Below are 21,709 nucleotides of genomic sequence, written 5' to 3'. Positions count from 1 at the left end.
AGATTTAGATTCATTCTGAAGATTTTGGAGTAGGGTTGGTCGAGGATTAGGACTGAAATGTAAAGTTAGAGATTAGGGATTTTTCTTTTTTTTTTTTTTATCGAAAATCTGTATTCATTCTGAAGATTTTAGAGTAAGGTTGATTGGAAGTTAGAATCGAAATAAATTTGTTATATTCACGGACACCATAATTGATGTCTATTTAACAACAGATAGAATTAATTGCTCTGGAGTAAGCCTGATCTTGCATATGTGTATGCATATATTACAATCATGTATAAATTCAATAAATATACACTTTCATTTTAACATTAATTTTACAAACAGGTATTTAAAATGTATTCATAAGTAATGAAGCTTAAGCTTTCATTAGTAGAATCATACAAGATTTACGAATATATTTTACTTATCAAACCCATATATGTAATATAATCATATACTAAATGCGTACATTTATTGAATTAATATATTCACTGTATCATATACATCAGTTTCAGAAACCAATCACTCGACAAAGAAACGAAAAAATGTCGACCAGTATGCAAAGTATTAACCTTAAATAGCTTTAGGTAATTAAATCACCGGGTATACAAATAGCGCATGAAACTTTACTCCGAGATAAGTTATCTGCACTATAATAGTCGGTGTTTGAAAGATGATTAAGCGATCGTTTACGTTCACCTTGCTCGATTGACAAATATGTTCCATGAAGCGATGTTTCATTAACGAAGCTATGGCGCTAAAGCAATTTTATCGGCCTTTTTCCCAAGAACTTTCTTGCTCGTTCGACGATCGTTTATCTTCCTGTCCGATTAAACAAAGCATTTCGAAAGGTTCGCATTTTTCCTCTTAATAAAACTTTGCTTGCCGAAGAATCTATGCTATCACCTGTTCGATGATAAAAAACAAGATTCATCTGCTTGTTATTTTATTTTCACTTGGTTCTTCGTCAGCGAGATTCAGTTCAGAAAGTGTCCTTTTTTCGTAGGATTTTGGGATACGTTTAAAACACGATATATTCATAAGAGGATCTCTCAATTTTTGAACCATTGCATGTTATCGAGACGAACGTTCGTTCCATCTAGGCGATAATGTGACAGCGACCATACCCAAATCTACGCCATTCCACACTTCCTGACAATGAATCTTTAGGTTTTGACCTTACCTTTGGTAAACACCAAACTTTTCTCATCACGTAGGGCACTCAGAATCCTCTCCTTACCCCTCAACTCCTACAAACTCGACATATAAAACTGCGAGCATTCGACCACGAGACTAGTCTTGGGTACAGTCTTGACCGCGATTTGAACAACTATTTTAATACCTTGTAATTTCGCTACTTCATTGTAATATTGTACTGAACCACTTTTGTAAATAAAAGCATATAAAAATATAAAAGGACAGTCAAGTTGAGCTATTGCTCAGCTCTTCCCTTCTTATCATGAATTTTACCTGACAATAGCATCGACGATGACGTCAGGAACGCTTCGTCAGAAATCGATTCGACGAAAACCAAACCTACGAACATTTCATTCGTTAAACATCAAATTAATTAAATTAAACGTCAAATAATCTGGTCCTCTCTTCTGTTATGTTCTCTTCCTCTGTAGTAAGCAGATAAATAAAATGAATAAACGAGTGAACATTACAAGTTCAACATTTTGTCACAACCTTGATTCTAATTGAACGCTTTGTCAAAGTTAATTCGTTTTCGTTTAGATCAACGTTAAAGAATGCAAGACATTTTCCCTGCGATCTTCCCTGTTTGTTACGCAGCGGCGTTTAATCCAAAAACAAAGGAGTTTTTCTCGAATCGAAACGATTTCAACGGTCGGATATGACATCGTAAAGAGGAGAAGGAAGACCCGCGGAATCCTGGCACGCGATCCTTTGTGTCGATTCACAAATCCATCGTCGCGACCATTTCCACTGTCGGGTCATCGAAGCGGCAAAAAAGGATGAAATGGTGAAATAAATTCTGGTCTGGGCCAAACTGCGAGACTGAAGCCCCATTACTTCGCTATTATCTGCCGCAGAATGCTCATTCCTCTTCGCCACGGTGCCCCGTAATTCTCTTGGCCTGTTTTTTACCTCGTTTCTAATTCCGTCATTTTCCACGTTCCGCTTTAATTCCCGATTTCGTCTTTTTCTTTTTTTCCAATGGATTCATGACCGGAAAAATATGAGAAATATTAGATTGTCCGAAAAGTTTCTTTCGTTTTATAAGGAAATAAGAGACGCATAATGTTTTTTGTTTCATATTAGTTTATTGAATTATGCACGAACGTAATAATAGAAATATAACGAAATGGATCATACCTAATTCAATAAAATAATATAAAAGAGAAATCCTTGTTCATCTGTTATCACCTTATGAAACGAAAGAAACTTTTCGGACAACCTAATAACAGTTGTAGCAATACGAACAGGATTCGATTTTATGTTTTTGTTGTATTTTATACACGCAGTATGTATATTCGATCTTCGCCATTTATTTTATGCTCTTCGTTCCCTCGCAGACTGAAATGCCGATAATACGTAGAAGAAGGTAAAAGACGTAATGATCAAAGAATATTTTTTACACGTAGAACCCATTTCGAACACGATGTTGCATAAACACGAGAATTCAGAATTATTTGAATAATTAGCAAAGACAACAGTGACGTTAAAAATACATTCGCTCGTGTGTATACATCATTCATAAAATAAATGTATTATTCGTTATTGAAATCCATTATCAATTATCGGGAGAAAAGCGAATAATAGCGGAGCGTTATAATTAGGTCGCTGCATACGAAATATTATTTCAATGCGAATCGAATTTGACCGAGGGGAATTACAGACAGGGCAAGATTTGCAAAATTTCTCCAAAATGATACAATTTAATTAAATCCTAGTAGAGACTACATATCCAAAGGTATAATTATATATACGACGTCTTTGTTTCTTTTTTTCTTCCCCCCCCCCCCCTCCAAGCTATGTGTTCTCAGAGTTTTATCGGAAGAAGTCATATTTCATACTTTTTTATCAAAATCATAAGTCACACGATCGAATATCTTGACATTGTTTGACTAGACAATTTACATAGTTATCGAGCATTAACTCACAAATGTATGTTGCACCTTTTCTGAACGGCCAGACCGCGCCTTTAAATTTCCTTAGAAAAGAAAGAAGGAAAAATTAGGCACGTCGTTACGGTGATTTTTCGACGATTTCCATTCGTCGGATTAATTCGCAAAGTACATCGATTCCCAGAGGCACTTGCCATCTTCGTAATATGTTCGCGATTTTACACCGTACGACTTTCAGTTAGATTATTATGACGCACAAGCGTTGAAAGCTCAGAGGAATCAAATGGTGTTAATTATGCATGCAATTTGTACGCAAATGATATTATTCCGAGAACCAGGAAAAAGGAGTTTTCGATTGATTTAATTAATCTATTGCCTGTCAACCAGGTAGCAATTGCGGGCTGATTTTAAAATTGTCTGCTATTTTGTTACTATAATTTCAGATGTATTACCTTATATAATTTTTCATCGAATTTATTTCGTGAAATCAGATGGATAAATAAGTGTCACCATATTGAAAGCACCAAGTCTGTCAAGACGATTGGCTACAGTACTAAGAACGAAAAAAAAGAAGTTTAAACTAGGAAATTATTAAATTTCGCCTTTAAAGTTTTATGTTACTAATTTTTAGCAATCAAAAGTGGCTAAATCACTAACCTTTACGAACCAAATTTGACAAAATCAACGTAGGCTTTCATTGAAATGCAAGCACGACTACATGTATATATGTATTTATTTTCAACATGCCAATTTAATTACAACTATTTAATCGTTTCGTTATAATCGTCAAATTATTTAATTATTTAACTGCAACACAAATATGCTACGACTCAGTACACGTTAAAGCTGAAACTTATCGCAGTGTTAATACTTCGTTCTCTTAATTTCTTCATGCAAACGGTTAATTAACACGAGCTTGCAAATGAACCTTGACAGGTATACAACAATTTGCTCTGTTTGCCGTAGCCATGAAAGGCTGCCAACCACTTTGCTACCGTCAATAAAATGTATAAACGTATGAACGATAACGTCGACGATTCATAAATAGGATCCAAAGGATCCAATCGAGATAGTTTCCTCTAACATCATTTTCTCTCTCTCTCTCTCTCTGTCTCTCTTTCTTTTCTACTTTCAAACGAACAATTTCAAACATACTTCAGACATCGTTGGTGATCGAATTCGTAGAGGAAGAAGTTTTACTCGCAAACTGAACTCTGTGTACTCGCGCGGTTCCCCTCTGTTCTTCAGTCCTCCGTGAAATCGCTCCTCATTTTTCATACGATCGAGGAATAAAACTTTCGTGATCGATGGAGACCATCTTGTCGAGATAGTCTATCGACTAGAGAGTATTCGCGATTGAATCGTACAGATCAGTTGAAGACACAGTGACGTTAATTAGATCGTTTTATCGAACCCTTTCTGATCCTAAATTTGCTTAAAGATTCATTTAATTTGTTTTGGTGCATAACGTGGATATATAAGTTGGAAACGGTAATTTTGATGAAATCTGTTTGGAAGTGATAATTTTGTGGGTCTTCGTACGTTACGATCGGAATAATTTATTTCGTTACAGTAGAGTTTATTATCGGTTAGGTCGCATAGATGCAAATCTATTTGACTTTATAACGTTGTGTAACATGGAAATGGTAATTTTCATTCGGAATTTATTTGCCAATGACTATTTTATGCGTTTTCATTGGAATAATTTATTTCGCTATAATATCGTTGTGTTGTTGTTGCATTAGAAATGTTTGCATAAAATCATATTTTCATGAATAAAATTAGGGGAATACGGAGTTTGAATAAAAATATACTACATGCTAAGATTGATTTAGAAAGATCGTAACGTGTCTTTTGCATCGAATATTTTATACAGAATATATTTTAGTAGACTGCAAAGTATGTTTTAGGGATTAGATGTAGATAGTTCAGATCAGCCCACATCTGAGAATACCTAGTTGTAAAATCGTAAGGAACAAGCGAATCGTTCTTGATGATTCTTGTTAATAATTATTGTTGTAAATCTTCATGATTGTTAACGTGTCTACATTGTTCGCCACAGAAGAATTTAAATATTTAACATCCGAACACTTCACATTTAAATTAACATTAACGTAGAATGTGTGCAGCCAAATGTTGAATCCTACTTGACACAGAGCTACAAAAGGATTGGTTCAAACCATGACCTACCTCGTACATTCCCAAAGTATATGCCCAACTAATATTCGAATCGCGTCAAATATAATATTACCATTCAGTATTTAATCGAAATCGAAGGTCTTTTCACAATGATTTCCATTTAGCTCCTCTCAGATGTACATATGTGGAATCAAGTACCATTATCATTTTCGAGTCTCAGCTGCTCAAAATTCGCGAAGCCCTAACCTAAGGCGCGATATAGTAGCATTACCATTTTCGAGTTTCAGCTGCTCAAAATTTGCGAAGTCCTAACTTAAAATACGATATAGTAGCATTACCATTTTCGAGTTTCAGTTGCTCAAAATTCGCGAAGCCCTAACTTACAGCACGATATAGTAGCATTACCATTTTCGAGTTTCAGTTGCTCAAAATTCGCGAAGCCCTAACCTAATGAACGATATAGTAGCATTACCATTTTCGAGTCTCAGCTCATCAAAATGTGAAAAGCCCTAACTCTAACTTAAGGTGTGTTATAGTGCCATCATCATTTTCAGGCGTCAGCCTATAAAAATTTGGCAAGCACTAATTAGTCCTAATTTACCATTAAATTATCACTTTCCAGACTCAGTTCATAAGAATTTTGGAAACCTAGCCTATGTTACAACGCAGTATCGTTACCATTTGTCTGTCTCAGCTGATGAGAATTTCGGAAGCCCTAAACTACTACCCTAACTTCATGGTTCTGTAGACAAGTGAACAAGCTGACAACGTGTGCTCGTTCACAGAAGCAATGGTGCGTGGTACGGGAGGAATTCTCGTACACGTTGCGTCCTGAGATTACGCACACTCGCATATTCACGATGTTGCTCGTACGTGGCCGTACCACGAGCTGATAGTCACGTGCATGGACGAGGCTACGGTACGCGTCGCCATCGACTCACACGTGCACCGTTCAGAAAAATTAACTGTGGGCAGGCAGATCACTCTTTTTCTATAGTAGCGTAATCGTTTCCTGCATTCGTTTCTTCCACCTTTTCCTTTTGTTTCTCGAATTCTTTCATGCATCCATTTTATTACGTTGCTTCGCTTGCTTTCTATATCTAATTTCTCGATAAGGCGATGAATGACGTTGTTGCACGATGTTTAACATTTTTCTTTGTAAAAAAAAAGTTTACAGTTGATCGATACTACTCGTTCCTTTGGCAAGAGAAATAATAATTGATAAATAAACGAGTTGCTCGGAAACCACATTAACGATATTAGATCAGAAAAATACGATGATATTGCAAATACTCTTTCTTTTTATATTTCCCTCGGAGTTTCTTGTTATTTACATTATCTTTTTGTAATAAACATGATCGTGCATGCAATTTGTTTTTCGAGGGTCGGAACGTTAATCGCCCATTTATATAACCAAGTTAGGAAATCAATTAGGGCAAAAAGCGAAGTTTGATCTGTTTGGCTCCTGAGAGACTCGATTGATCTATCGATAGAGCGCCTGATGATTTATCTCGCACATTTCTAAATGTGCAAGAATGTACAGAACATATTCGATATTCACGAATATACAGAGTTGTTCTGTAACTGAAATTAATACAGACTTATGCATCTTTAAATATATATATATATATCGAGAATGAATCCTATTCATTTCATTGATGTAGCGAGGTTAGTCGTTTACATGTGAGCTCCTGTATATCATTTAACTGTTTAAAGAAAGCAGTTTGTCCGTCTTCTTTGCTTTTCTCATTCCAGTCAAGTTGAACAACGGTAGAATAACTCGCTTTTATTCCAGACGCTAGTTCTCTAGGGCTGTTTATCGCAAAATAATTTCAGTAATACATATCTCTTAAAACATTATTGTCGGTGTCATTTTCCTAACTTCCTCTCTCTGTCTCTCTCTTTTCTCGGTTCATTTTCTGGAGAAAAATAACCAGTTTCGAATTTCACCTACTCAACTAATCTAACATTTACGTAACTGGTTTCAAATGCTAATTTGACGTTTTCAACAACTTTTATCATCAAATGAATATTCTGCTCATTCATGGGTCGTATAACGAGGCCGTAACATTTGTTATACATTTTGTTAATATTCGATGGCTATATATAACAGACGATAATTTATTCTTCCACGTGGTTGATAAATAGTTGATGATATAACTATTTAAAAGAATTAAAAAAAAAAAAAAAACTCGTAGCAAGATCTTTTGCATAGATACAAATATTACATAGCGTTTTCCGAACTTATCTCGTTTCCGCAAAAAGTTCTACCATTTTTCTATGAAATTCTTCGATCGCAGAAAATATGAAAAAAAAAATACGCTGTTCATTTAGTGTTAACACATAATTTGTTTATTTTCATCTAACGTACCTACCATAACAGAATAAATCATATTACGCGCAGGACGAGCCTCATAAAAGTATAATCATCATATTATACAATAGTTACATTCTACAATGTCACACAGTGTTGCGAATTTTAAGCAGCCTAACATACACATGCGAATGGTTTTTCGAGAGCAGTTGAATTTGGAATTTTAATTTCCGGTAATCCGTTAAAGATGTGGCCCCTTGGAGTCAATCTGCTGGTTGAATGGTAATTTTCGGATAGCTTCAGAGTTTGCCTTGCCGGTGCTCTGTTGAACTCGTAGATATCGTACCGTGATCTTAGTTTACCTAGAAGCGTATTTGCAACAGTATCAGACTATGTTAACAGACCAATTATTTGAACGTTCTTGAAGCCTTGTACCTTCTGCTACAATTATGTGCATCGAGAGGGTAAAAAGGACGGTAGGTCAACATTTCTGCTACGAACAAATTAAACGTACTCGAGCGAAGGATACTTTATCTAGATCTTCGTATGTGAATCGGATTATACGAGTCGCTTTATTCTGAAATATCATAAATTGCTGCACGATAATAAATCGAACATACTCGAGCAACAAATACTTGATTTCGCGTTTAGTCGTATTTACGTTTCCCGATTTATTAAGATTATTATACGCCAATTTCATTTCTCCTGCATGTGTATACGAGCGATCAGTTTTATATTTAAAATGCTATCTGATCGATGCAGTGTGTAAGGTTACTTTAAAAGATCAACCCAAGATAAACGTATGAGAGGTCCAGCTAGATTACGTTTTCTTGCCACGTCGAAGTTCTGTTTGCTCGAACAATTTAACGCTTCTATTTATATTGCAATTATTAGCAGAGAAGGATTTCGCTATAGCTAAGCGTAGTCAAAACTTTATATTGCAGCTAGCTATTCGACGATTCCTATTTCTTATGTAATCGTAGTGTGTCCGTATCGTTTTCATCTGTTGAGATTATTAGATGTATAAAGAGAGAAAACGCGTGGATAAAGTGTAAGGCACAAAATATATATATTTAATTTAATAGAGAAGTGTAATAATAAGTAGGAATACAATTTGAGCTGGTCCAGATCCGCACGCTAGCAGTGTTACCTTATAACTGAAAACCCCGAAGCCAACGTCGCCTGTCTACTGTTTATGGTCTGCCTTCATGCTATTCTTTTGCCTATATGCTGTCGATGGCTTCATCGCTTGAGAAAACTAAAAAGATCAGATGTGGAGTTTTCGTAGAAGTGGTGACCACTTCAACATCATCGACACCAGTTCCATCGATTACAGCGTTCATCGACAACAATTTTGTCGATGATAACAATCATGTCGAAAGTTTTAAATGATAATAACCAATCGTATATATCAAGTTTGGACTATGTATGGATTTCGTGATCTATTTGCCTTCAACTACTTTTGCATCTACGTCTGCAACATCGACGAGACGTATACACGTACACACGAACACGTTGCCTGCTCGCTCGAAAAAGTCCAGTCCAAACCAATCCAAACGGTGCGATTTTCGGTTAAGACGTTTCTTTTATCAAATTTGCTCGCGTGTGGATTAGTATCGGTTTGGATTAGATCTTTTTCGAGCGTAAGTACGTACGTGTGTATGTAGGTTCTGTCGATGAATTGGCACAGAGGTAAGAATACAACGTAAAACTGATACGCAATCCTGGAAACCGTACTTTGCCACAGCTCGATATAAAAAGAAGTCAGTTGAACCCTGTGTCGATGATTGCTGTTATCGGCGAAGCCCGGTGTCGATGAAATTTTGTCGGCGAAGACAGCGTCGGAGGCAAACAGTCGATACGGACTCGATTATAGCACTCGTTGTCATTTTCTTATCTTCTCAAGAGGATGAAGGTAACGAATGATATTTTGAAGAAGAGCGGAGGAAGGTTGGATCTACAAGTAGAGAAGAAACGAGTGATCGATAGAATCTTCGTGCAATGTACAAAGTGCCTAAATCGCTGAAGGCTCGTGAAAGTGCAGACACAGATATTTTCGATTCGATAAAGTTTCAAAACCGTAGATTTCGATAAAAAGTAGCGTATATATATTTATATTAGCGTTTGAAAGTAGAAAACTAGAAACTAATTTTTAATTAAACCAAATTTCAGCTCCGCAATCTCCACAAAATTAAGTGAATAACATATGTAACATATATATATATTATTTTTCTATTTTAATAGTTTTCTATTTATTTTTCTATTTTAATATGTATTAAGTTGTTCGGAAAGTTTGTTTTTTTTTTTATAAGGTGATAACAGATGAACAACAATTTCTCTTTTATATTATTTTATTGAATTAGATATGATCCATTTCGTTATATTTCTATTATTACGTTCGTACATAATTCGATAAACTAATATAAAACAAAAGACATTGTGCGTCTATTACTTCCTTATAAAACGAAAGAAACTTTTCGGACAACCTAATATATATATTACATACGTTGTTCACTTAATTTTGCGGAGCTAAACTTCTATTTAATTAAAAATAAATTTCTCGTTTTCTACTTTTATTTATATATATTAAAATAGAAAACTATTAAAATATAAAAATAATATATATATATTACATGCGTTATTCGTTTAATTTTCTGGAGACCGCGGAGCTGAAATTCGGTTTAATTAAAAATTAATTTCTAGTTTTCTACCTTCAAAGGTAAATGCTTAACCGAGATTCTCGAGTGGCGTGTGAGTCAGCTCACTGGCAGTTTTTATGAAATAATCTGTTGCGTTCTGCACAGTAGAACTCCGTTTATCTAAAGTTGTCGGAGTAAACAGCTTATACGCATATATAATTGGAGTTTGTATAATAGTTGATCTATTTTCTCCACTAATTATTTTTCCTTCTCATACATACGTACGCAAAATTGTAGTTCACGTCGGGATGCGCGGATTCAATCGACGGAAGTTCAGTTAATCGGCCCCTAATTAAAATTTCATTCCGATAAATGCAGTTCTACTGTGTTAAAAAAATCCATTCTACTTTTTCATGTCTTGAAAATGTATTGCTGCAGAGAATAAACTAACAACTTCGCTAATTATGAAACCAAAGGGACCACGCGTTTAAGAGTTTCAGCGTGTGGCCAAATACAGCTTCTTCAAATTTTCAAGTCGCACAACTATGATTTTCAGCCCACGAACTAACGTTTCGTTCCGATAAATGGAATTGCACCGCATTAGAAAAAATTCATTCTACTCTTCCATATTGTGAAAACATATTGCTGCAGAGAATTCGATAATAATTTAATCAATTATGAAACTAAAGGAGCGGTATATATGGTAAATACAGCTTCTTGAAATTTTCACTCGCACCACTATGATTTCCAGCCATCAAATAATATACAAAAGTATCTGCACACCATTCTATTTATTATGGTATTTGTATAAATATATCCAAGTATATTAAGCTTCGTATCGTTTCATAGTACTTCCGTACTACTGCACAAATTCTGCTATTATGAAAATGAAACTAGGAACGCGATAAAACACTCTTCATTGGAAAATAAGGGTGTGTACAAATAATTTCTGTAGTCATTGTATAAATATACCAAAGCAATACCAAATGACACATTAAAAAAAAAAGAAGGTAAATAAATTTCATTTATTTGACCTTGCATCTTCGATTTTATACTAGACTACTGAATCGAAGAGCGATCGAGAGATCGACAGGCACAGGTGAACCGTTGCTCTGTTGGCTGTTCCGGGAGGAAGCGAGAGGAAAGAGCAGACGGCCGAGCATCGCGAACGGCATTCATCGAGCGGTCGAGCGATTCGCATTGACGCGAGTTACGCAATCGTCGGCTGGCCTTGCGCCAATCTCGCGTATCACTCGAATTCGTCCCACGAAAAGAGAGGAGAATAGCGTGCAAGTGAGAAGGAAAAAGAGAGAGATGACCCGACGAACGAAAAAGCCACGCCGACACCGACGAACGCGTTTCTGCGTATGCTGACAGCGAGTTACGAAACGAGCAACGCGTGTGCCATACACTTTTACCTTTTTTTTTCTTCCTTTTTTATTATTTAAAAGCTTCTGGCTAGATGTCTACGACCATGGTCTATAGGCTGTGATACATAAAGTACAAAGAACTCACACAGACATTCTAAACGCGAGGTCGTTTCGCTTGTCATACAGTTTTCTCTATATTTCGATAGTCTTACCTTACGCTAGTTTTGCTTTACTCTTTACGCTACGAGTACGTTAGTCTCGCTTTATTTTTCTTACTCCGTTTAACTCGACCTTATAATTCTACTCTTAGAATTCTATTCAGTCTCGCGCGTTAAACCGCTTAGTCTGCTTTTATTTTAAGCATCACCGGCTATAGTGGAATGTCGTCAAATATGGAATAGCATCTTGTTTCTTCGATGTCAGTGTTACAAAATCAATCGCAAACGAACAAAGATTATTACGCTCGATTTAACACTCGTTGTACCATTCGTTCGTTGTGACATCGTAGCTTCCCTACTTGTATTTTCCACCTTTTTCCGAAACGTTGAGACAAAGACTACTACGTTTAGAAATAACAACCAGACGGATGCATTTTGAAAAGATTTCTTCCTTCAAAATTTTAGTATATATACTTAGGTATTTTCTAGTACAACCACTGCTCCTATTTGCACACTTGTCGCAACGTGGGATGAGCTTTCGTATACCTTCGACACACATCTCCACCGTTTACACGACCATCGCTTCACGTCGTCTTTTGAATCATTGTTTCCTGTACAAAGATACTTTCAATTCCGCGAAAAAAAGAAAGGAAGAGAAAGAAAGGAAGAAGAACAAGAAAAAGAGGCAGTGCGGCTCGTTTGGCGCGTCGATCACGTGCGATAAATTCGCAGTCACGTTTCTCTGCAATGAGACAGGCGTCCGGAAAGTTTATGATAGCATCCATCTTCTTACAAATGATTTAACCATAGCCTTATTATGATAAATTACAGTAATTCGATGGTGTAGTCCTCTTAAGCAACGGTTTTCAACATTCAAGAAACGTAAAAATGCGACGGACCGTGCGCTTCGTCGCCAGCAGGATTTTCAATTTGCATTGTCATTTTAGGCGTATGAAATCACAACGATAATAATTATTTGAATACGAAAAATTTGGTACTATTTCTGTCAACGTACGAACGAAGCTACATGATCTTCCATAAGCGCATCTCATGCTTTTGTTTGACTTTTACACGTAAACGGGTATTACTTTCCGGACGATTGTCGTATTAACGCGCACAGTAGACCGAGGTAATAGCACTTTGATTTTGCAATACGATCGCGCTGGACCCATTACGTTTACAAGAAAAATTCTTAGACGAAAATGTCGCTTACTTATCTGACATTATCGAGTTACAAATGTTTCGTTGTATTTCAAGTAATAAACAGGTTATTGGTAAAAAGATGAGAAGCGGAGAAAGTGTTACAGTCGACTGTGATCTCAGGTCGCTTGTAACACTGCGTGGCTCCGATAATAACAAACACCTAATGTGTGTTGCTGCGCTTTATAAAATCAAAATATTTATTGATTTAATTAACAAGTAAAGAAATAGAAGTGAAATTTCTAACCAATTATTCGCAATCGTAATTGAGATAAATATGAAGAAAATTTTGATTGCTGCATTTTTCATGCGCCCGATCCTTACGCTCAGTACATTGCGCTAATTTTTCGTCTGGTTTCTTTATGCTGTAGGATTCCGTGCACACCACGTGCGATAGATTTCTTCGTGAGATTTATTAGTTGTTACAGGTGTTAAGAGAGCGTTACTTTTTCGATCGTGCTCGATGCTTGCGGACTTGGATTATAAATGTTGACTAACTAGAAGTTTAAAACAGCCAAGTAACGATCGGTGTTGCTTAAAAGGAGGTCAGATTGAAGATTAAAAAAATAGAAAAAGCAACTACTCGCGAAAGAAATATTATACTGTAGTTTCAAGTCAGTAAAAGAAAGTTACTTTAATTAATGGAAAAGTAATTTTATGTATTTTATTTAGTAATTATATGTTCACTATGTACGCGTTATGTGAATAATGTCATGTCAATCATGTCGATAATATAAAATATCAAATATCATTGTTTATCGCATATTCAAAATTCGTGTTATATAGATTATATTTTTTTTAGAAAATGATATTTCCAGAAATTTAACGCGTTACCTAACCCCGGCTCTACCTGCCGAAAACACGATGGAAAGCCAAAGAAGCGCGAACGTGTCATCTAATCATCGTGAAAGTCTCGAACATAAACACCTTCTCTGTACATAGTCCTATCAACCCTCTTCGATCATCGATTTGGGCTATTTTCGAGCTTTCATTTCCTCTTTCCCGAACGTTGCAGTGTCAAAGCTCGATTTCTAGCCTCTTCTGGATCGCGTGCGATCGATAAACGAGGCGTGTTATCGAGAGATGCGGAAGGCGACACGCTGCTGACGAACGAAATATCGAACGTGTCGGAACCTTTAAGCGATCCTATTTCTATTTTACGATGATCGGCGCATCGGCTTCTTTACGCCGTGTAGGAGCAACGCGTTAACTTCCGGTTTGATCAGTTTTTCAAGCGCGCCGCGGTCGACGCGTTTTCGAGGTATCTCGACCGTAAAGTACCGATAAGTGGCAAGCCGCGAACCTTTCGAGAAACCTTCGATAGGAATTTGATGACACGGTTTCCGGGCGGATGGAAATCCAAGAAGTGGATTCTTTTACATAATCTTTTCATTCCGAATTCGCCGGTCGTTTCGCGCGAAAATTTTCCTCGGTTCGTTGCCCATAGAAATGAAATATACGGGGTGACTCGTAAGTGGCGAGTGCGATTGGTGGATCGCCAGCATAGTCTACGAACGACGAAAGCAGAAGCACAAAAGATGGAAATATAGGAAGGTAGAAACAGAAACTCTAGTGGGTCTAAACCTGTAGATGTGACGTGCACTATGACGCCACGGTGGTCATTGGTGACCGGAGCGCTTGAACTTCTTACAATTGTAAAAATTGTATGAAAATTGACAGTTAGGGCATTTTGAATATAACCGATAAATGGAAGATACTTTGAAATTAAAAGTGCCCCATTGAACAATTAAACATTTTTATTAGAACATCAATAAAAAGAATGAGAACGAATCTTGCATCTAACGGTGCACTGTGTTTGCATCCATATCTTTGAGGGCTAATCTACGAATATTATTATAAACACACCTTAGAAAATAATCGTAAATGATACTTTATAATCATATAATCGAAATTAGAAACGTACACATACTTTACTGTTATATATAGAACGAGCAAATACTGTTTACTAATATCTTCTACGCGTTTCAACAATATATTCTGAACGTTTTGCTTACGACGAAACAACGAATGCAAATGGTTTGTTGAAATAAACGAAGCCTTGTTATAATATGTCGCTATCAACTGTTGCCAAGGCGCCACGGTGGTCACCCGTGACCACCAATAAGTTGTCTTGCATCATCAATTTATTATTCTTTTGCCATTATATGTTTTGAATAATAAAAATATTCCCGTGGCGTCCTGAGCGACACATGTGATTTCGGTGTGGCAGTCAAAGTGTTAACATGTATTATGTGCACGTGTCAGACCATATGGCAAATTAACATCACGGTGAAACCATCGATGAAATGAAAAGATAAGTAATTAATTTTGTTCTTTGTCCTCCACGCGCCGTCATACGAGTTCTTCTTCAAAGCTATCTAATTTTATGGGTGAAGATGAAGAAAAAGTTTCGTAAAAATTGCTCGATAAATGGCAGAATAATATAATTTTTTACCGTGAAAATGTTTGAAAGTATCGAAAAAAAAAAAACAAATTGATGCGAGAAATGGGGCGAAAATGGAGCATTAAACGGAACAATTTTATTCTATATCTTCGACTTGTTTCCAACCGATTGTTTATTTATATGTACTCGGTATCTGGTCAAGTTTAACCTTCCATCTGCACACCGGGTCGTCTTCGACCAGCAGTTTCAAGCAATTTTTCATTTTTCCCATATTTTTGTTTAAATCCTGCTCTGCTTGAAAGAAGATTACGGTAATATGTGACGATGGAAACTATCGGTTAATGTTCCGGAAACTTGGAAGAGCATATTGGCGGGGTTTTTTAAAGCACGGAAAGCTAAAAAAGGTCTGTGAAAGTATGCAGACGACGTATGTGAAAATAAGATTGCAGACGGATGGTTAAGTACATTCGATAAATTTTCAAACTCGATTTTCCCTTAAAGAAACAAATTTTTCGTCCTACCAACAAATTTCGTTACATATTTTCCACTTATCTTTTCGCGTACAATCACCCTGTACCCCATCGTATCACCGGTTACGGACCACCCTGTATACAGCGTGACAGATAGTTCCCTTGTTTAATAGGGAAATATATTTGTTTGCATGAATTTGTAAACGTCAAGGAAAATTTTCCAATTATTTTACAAAATTTATCATTCCACGCGTCTGATGAAACGCGTAGACCGAAATATTTCTTTTTGGAACGGTTCACGTATTCGTTTCTAACGGCGCAGAAAATATACGAATTGAAAAAACGACACGCTGTGTCTGAATCGTCCCATCGTGTTCAAAACGTTAAAACAAATTGGCTCGGAGAAAGCGGCAAAGAGTTGATCGCCTTGGGAAAAAAGAATATTAAAAAAAAAAAAGAAAAGGCAAAGGGAAAAAGCAGCCGCGGTCGAACGATTGATTATTTAGCCAGATACGAAGAGGTTCGATATCGAAATCTTCTTTTAATCGGTAATCGAGTGACGTTATCGGGAACGAAGTATTGACTTGGCACGGAACTTCTGTGCCTTCGTTTTTCCTCCTCTCGATGTTTCCTCCTATCAATTCTCCGGCGACGCATCCGCCCAATTCACCGGCAATTTTCCATTTTCTTTCTTTTTCGCCTCCCTTTCTACTTTACCTTCGAATCAAACCTGCCGTACCTTTCGGCATTCTTTAAAGGAATTCTGTTCGTTTCGTTGCGACTTCGTGCTGCGATTTTTAATTAAATCGCTCTAGCACTAGAAATGGCGTTATTGACACATGGTACACAAGTGGAAAGTTATATGTACTCAACGATAAAGCAAAGAACGGCGAGCAGATGATAGCAGCTACTCGTTCAATATTGATAGTTTTTAGAAAATTGTGTAGCTTTCCGAAGCTAAGACAGAGCGTTCAGAGTGCGCAGCGATAAAGGAAATTGCGTCTAAATAATTCTGTTGTTTGCGTGATGATAATTCGAATGATATCGTAGGATATTTGCCACTGTTATTGACGACTAATATACTAAATATGACGTCACTGTTAAATTTCTTTCTATCACAGTGCTTTCAACCTGCACTATTTATTTAACGATTTTTCCAGAAACTTCAAATTTTTCGAGATAGATATACATCCTGTACGATCGCTAGATCGCGCATTTTTGCACATTTCTAGGAAATTCGAAAGTTAAAATTAAATAAAGAACGCACGCAATATAGAAATAAAATGTACGAAATATGCGAACTGTTATGCTTTCTATACATTTGCCAGGTAAAACAATTTTCTAACGAGGTTCCACTTTCCAAATAATATTCTGAAAAATAAGAATTCGCGGTGTAATAATCCCACGCACAAGTAATATATCTATTTTCGTAGAATAACTATAGACTGTAATAATAAAATTGCTCGCTTCCATTTAAAATCTGGACGCCAATATCGTAATTATTATAATACGAATATTGTCAAATGTATTTTGGTAATACAATCTAATGGCTGATTTTCAAAACACGGATACTCTCGCTATACGAAAATACGAGTTTGTCGTTACACAAAGTCAACACGTCGATCTCGAACTCATCATCATCAAATTTCGATCAGTTCTATCGTTACCAATGGCCGTAGCTCTTCGAAATATCGCGCCAGCCATTCGCCTGCAATTCATTCGCTTCTGCCATTAATTCAACCTCTTCAACTACCTCCATTAAATTCGCCCATAGCAAACGGTGTTTCGATATTTTTTAACGAGGGCCATTTGCTCGACGTTCCCACCGGGAAATCGAACGATACGTCACGAGACATTTTGTTTTCCTCTCTCCTTGCCCCGCGGCGTCCATGCAATTAGGACTTGACCCATTTCCTGGCAATTGTTCGACTTGCATCGCAAAACGCGACGCCCGAAGATCGATGAACCAAACACGCTCGCGTATTGTAAACAGGCGAGATTAACAGCATCCAGAGAGTTGCAAGCTCCGAGCATAAATGTGCAATTGGTTGCCGATCGATCCTACTCTCGCGTGATTTTCTAATCGATTACGGGCTTTCAGTTGGCTAAAAGTATCGGGTCAACGTATACGAGATGTTTTTCTACAAAGTTGGATAGTAAGTTTGTTCAAAGTTTCTTCAAGTTTCGGGATTAATCTATCGTGCAACGTGTTTCTTTAGATCGCTTGCTTTTCTATCGATTTCTTTTTACGAAGCATTGATTTATACCGCAATTTTGTTGCAAATTCAATTCAATGGCACGGCGAAGTTCGTTGTCACAAATCGAAATTAATCGATCCTCAGTAAGCATCAGATTTTTTTTTTATTATTTAATTTGTACTTTACAATTTGTCCAGTTGGACATTTGGTAAATTTTTTTAACTTTTATTTTATTTATACCGCAATTTTGTTGGAAATTCAATGGCACAGCGAAGTTCGTTGTCACGATCGAAATTAATCGATTCTCAGTAAGCATCAGATTTTTTTTTTATTATTATTTAATTTGTATTTTACAATTTGTTCAATTGGACATTTGGTAAATTTTTTTAACTTAGTGATTTTTAACACTCTAGTGAGGTCAATGGCATGTTTTCTTTTTAGTCTTCTTTTTATGAGAGTTTTGCTCGCTTCAGCAGCCGGCTGGTTTCGATGTGTTGCCGTTCTTTCTTTGTATTTTTCTGCGTACCTGTCGATTTCTTCTTTGACCGTTGATATTTGTAAGTATTTGCATATATCCTCGTTTCTGGCATACCACGGGGCGCTGACTATTGTTCTCAGTATCTTCGATTGTAGCGACTATAGTTTATTTATGTGGCTCATTGCTGCTGTCCCCCATAGAGGTTTTGTAGATTTTTAAGTTTATTTTTTATGCTGAGCTTAGAGTTTCGATTAGTTAGCCAGTACATCTGCCTTCTTTTTACCCGTATTTTGTCTATAATTGATTTAGTATGTTGTTTCCATGTAAGTTGTGTGTCTAAGTGAAGTCCTAACTGTCTAACTTGCCTTGTTTGTGCTATATGCCTGCCATTTATTTGGTGATTTCCCTTTCTTAGTGTAAATGTAACACGGTTACATTTACTGAGGTTTGCCTTTATTTGTTTATCTTGTAGTCAGTTTTCTATTTTTGTGGCGTGCTTTTGTAGTAATATGACTGCTGTTTCTGGATAAGTATGCCTGGACTAATACAGCAATGTCGTCCGCGAATGTCAGTATTTTGCTCTTGGTAGTTGTATAGTGTATAGTGTGTATAATATTGGTCCTAAGACACTTCCCTGAGTAAGCATCAGATGTACGCATTCCACTGGTTATAGTTGCAACGAGAATCGAGACGATTCGTTAATGTTAAAAAGTAAAGTTTCCACAGCGTACGTATTGGAGAAATTATTTTTTCTTTGTCTTTCGCATACTTCTTACTGAGAACCACTGAAACCTTCAACTTCATTCGTCGGAATTTCATTCGTAATTTACACCGTGTTATTTACGATTATTCCGAGGATATATTTTTATGCGAAAGATAAATAAAAATAACTTGGTGTTTTCAACGTGTATAGTTTCTCGTTGAAATAGAAACTAGAAAAAGTCATCCAATTGAGAAAATATTTTTATGCTACATCCAATCTTGCTAAACCAAGGTTCCTTGGTATCATTAACGCGCCATTTCATCGCTAGAATGACAATTATCAAAAAGAAGATATAATGGAAAAGGGAAAAAAATAATTTTACGCCACGATATCCCTAAAGAAGATCCCTAGGCACTGCTCCATAGCCACACAATGGTTGAACGCGTTGATTCGGCTTCAACGACGAAAAGTGAAGAGCAAACGACGAACGGGACGTCGTTGCGACTTAATGGAGATTTATAAGCCGAACGTAGCCGCGTTTCTCTCCGAGCAGGGAACAGCTCCGAGACGAAAAAGGTTAGTGATGTTTCTTAAGGAGCCGAAAGGGGAACGAGGATGAGACGCCAGATACGAGGTCCAATTTTCCGGTGGCGACGTAAAACGTACAAAAGCGCGCGAGCATTCGAATAACAAGGAGACCGTAATAAAAGCGTCGTCGTTTCAACGACAACGTTGGGATGCTCGTTCGAAGAATTGGCCTGAGACACCCTGCCACTCGTCCAAATAAACAAGTACTCATAGCGTCGAGCTGAACGTTGAAGAACGAGGCACGTTCCGCGAGATTAAATAAGCAACCGTGAAAAGGGAAGATCAGCGTTAAATTTCCTGGTGATAATCGCCACCATTGTTGAAAGTCTAGGAGGAGATTGTTGAAGTAATTACTTCAAGGAAAACTCTATACTCTTTTCTCTTTTGTATATCCGTGGCCCGGAGACCGCTGTTACGAGGAGAATTGAATTTAGTGAAAAAAATTCAAAATATCGAGAGGTTCATATTATTGTGCCCTTGAATATAAATTTTGTTTTCGGTTACAAGGTCTAGAAACAAAAGAACTATAAATAGATTTCTATTGATATTTCTTGTAGTCTTCAGCTAGAGCTAAACACCAAGGTTAACTTGGTCCTTTGCTATAAATACATGAACGTTCTGCCTATCATCCTTCTTCTATTGTATTGTTACACTGAGAGAATGAGGATCTGAATCAGAATACACTATATCTGTACTTATACCTATACTTATCATAATGTATGTTTCTATTACAAATTCATCCACTCGTTCCTCTGTCAGTCAACCTCAACAGAGATTCTAGCGCGACAACGATGAAGACAAGTGATCTTTACGAATTTTTTTAAACGCTAACTATCGGTTACATGCGACTAGAACCTTTTGGGATGTATTGGGTTGGCAACTAAGTGATTACGGATTTTGTCATTAGTTGGTATTGACTTACTTAGTTGCCAACCCAACAGATAGATAGACTGGAGGTACAAATGTAATTTTTATTTCAGTTCGTCTTGCTTATAGTTTGTCGTTTATATTGTACAAATGTTGCGATCATCTTGGACGATGTAACCGTTGTTGACGCGCGGTATCTGTCATCGGAATGCAGAAGTCAAGAAGTTTTCTTAAAGTTCGATAGTTCACGTTGGGATCGAACCTACCTTTGGAAGAGAAACGTGAAAAATTGGAAAGTTCTGGCGCGTCGAAGAAAGACGCGTCTTTCTCTCGATAAATTGAATTATATTGTTTAAAGATGTATTATAAATAAATAATCGAATAAGACTTTGGGATTCGATCCCTGGAGAAATTTGTGACAAAGTGAACGAAGCTTCGCCCGAAATTGATTAATCAATTTTCAACTATCGCCAGCTATCGATGCACGTTGATTTAAAAAGTTATTAAACGTTGCAATTTGCAAAGTTAATGAACGATAAGAATTGAAACGAAAGAAAATTACATCCCAGAAAGGAACTAGTAGCTAGCTAAAAAAAAATTTATAAAAGTCACTTGCTCTTATTGCAATAACAATTGTTCCTCCCTTAAGCTTCTTACGCCTTTTGTTGCTCGCGTATAACAAAGCAACGTGATATTTGCGAATATAAGACGCATGAATTTGGAAAACTATGAAATAGTACGTGACTGCAAAAAGTTTTTACACATCGATGCATTTATCATTGCATTTACATACCAATTAATTAAATCCTACTGTCACAAATCTCGTATTATTTAGTAATGTTTTACGATTCCAAAAATTCGACACTGTGAGAATGAAATTTATAATTTAATAAAAAATCACCTTATTGGAAAATAAGGGTAAATACTTTTTGTAGCCACCGTACGCAGAAATATTGATCGCTAATAATAATTGGACGCACTCGCAATAAAAGACAACTCGTACAAAAATTACATTGACTAAATATTTACAATAAATTCGAACACGATATTCTCATAAAACGCGATATTTCGAAGGAATCATTTGCCGTAAAATTTCTAACAGCGATCGAA

General features: G+C 36.6%; 1 protein-coding gene and 1 long non-coding RNA gene across 4 annotated transcripts in view; one reads left to right on the top strand and one right to left on the bottom strand.

Annotated features, from left to right (window-relative positions):
* LOC100647333 (sodium/potassium-transporting ATPase subunit alpha) overlaps positions 1-21,709 on the top strand; it is a 187,741-nt gene that overhangs the window by 82,640 nt on the left and 83,392 nt on the right. The window lies entirely within an intron of this gene.
* LOC125385113 overlaps positions 5,788-21,709 on the bottom strand; it is a 28,971-nt gene continuing 13,049 nt past the window's right edge. Inside the window, exon 3 of the long non-coding RNA XR_007224082.1 lies at positions 5,788-7,886. This is a non-coding gene — a long non-coding RNA (uncharacterized LOC125385113). The remainder of the gene's footprint in view (positions 7,887-21,709) is intronic.

Source organism: Bombus terrestris, chromosome 5, assembly GCF_910591885.1.
Source record: "Bombus terrestris chromosome 5, iyBomTerr1.2, whole genome shotgun sequence".
Classification (NCBI taxonomy): Eukaryota; Metazoa; Arthropoda; class Insecta; order Hymenoptera; family Apidae; genus Bombus; species Bombus terrestris.
The sequence above is the reverse complement of the archived record's forward strand: the minus strand, read 5'-3'. Positions and strand labels throughout refer to the sequence as shown.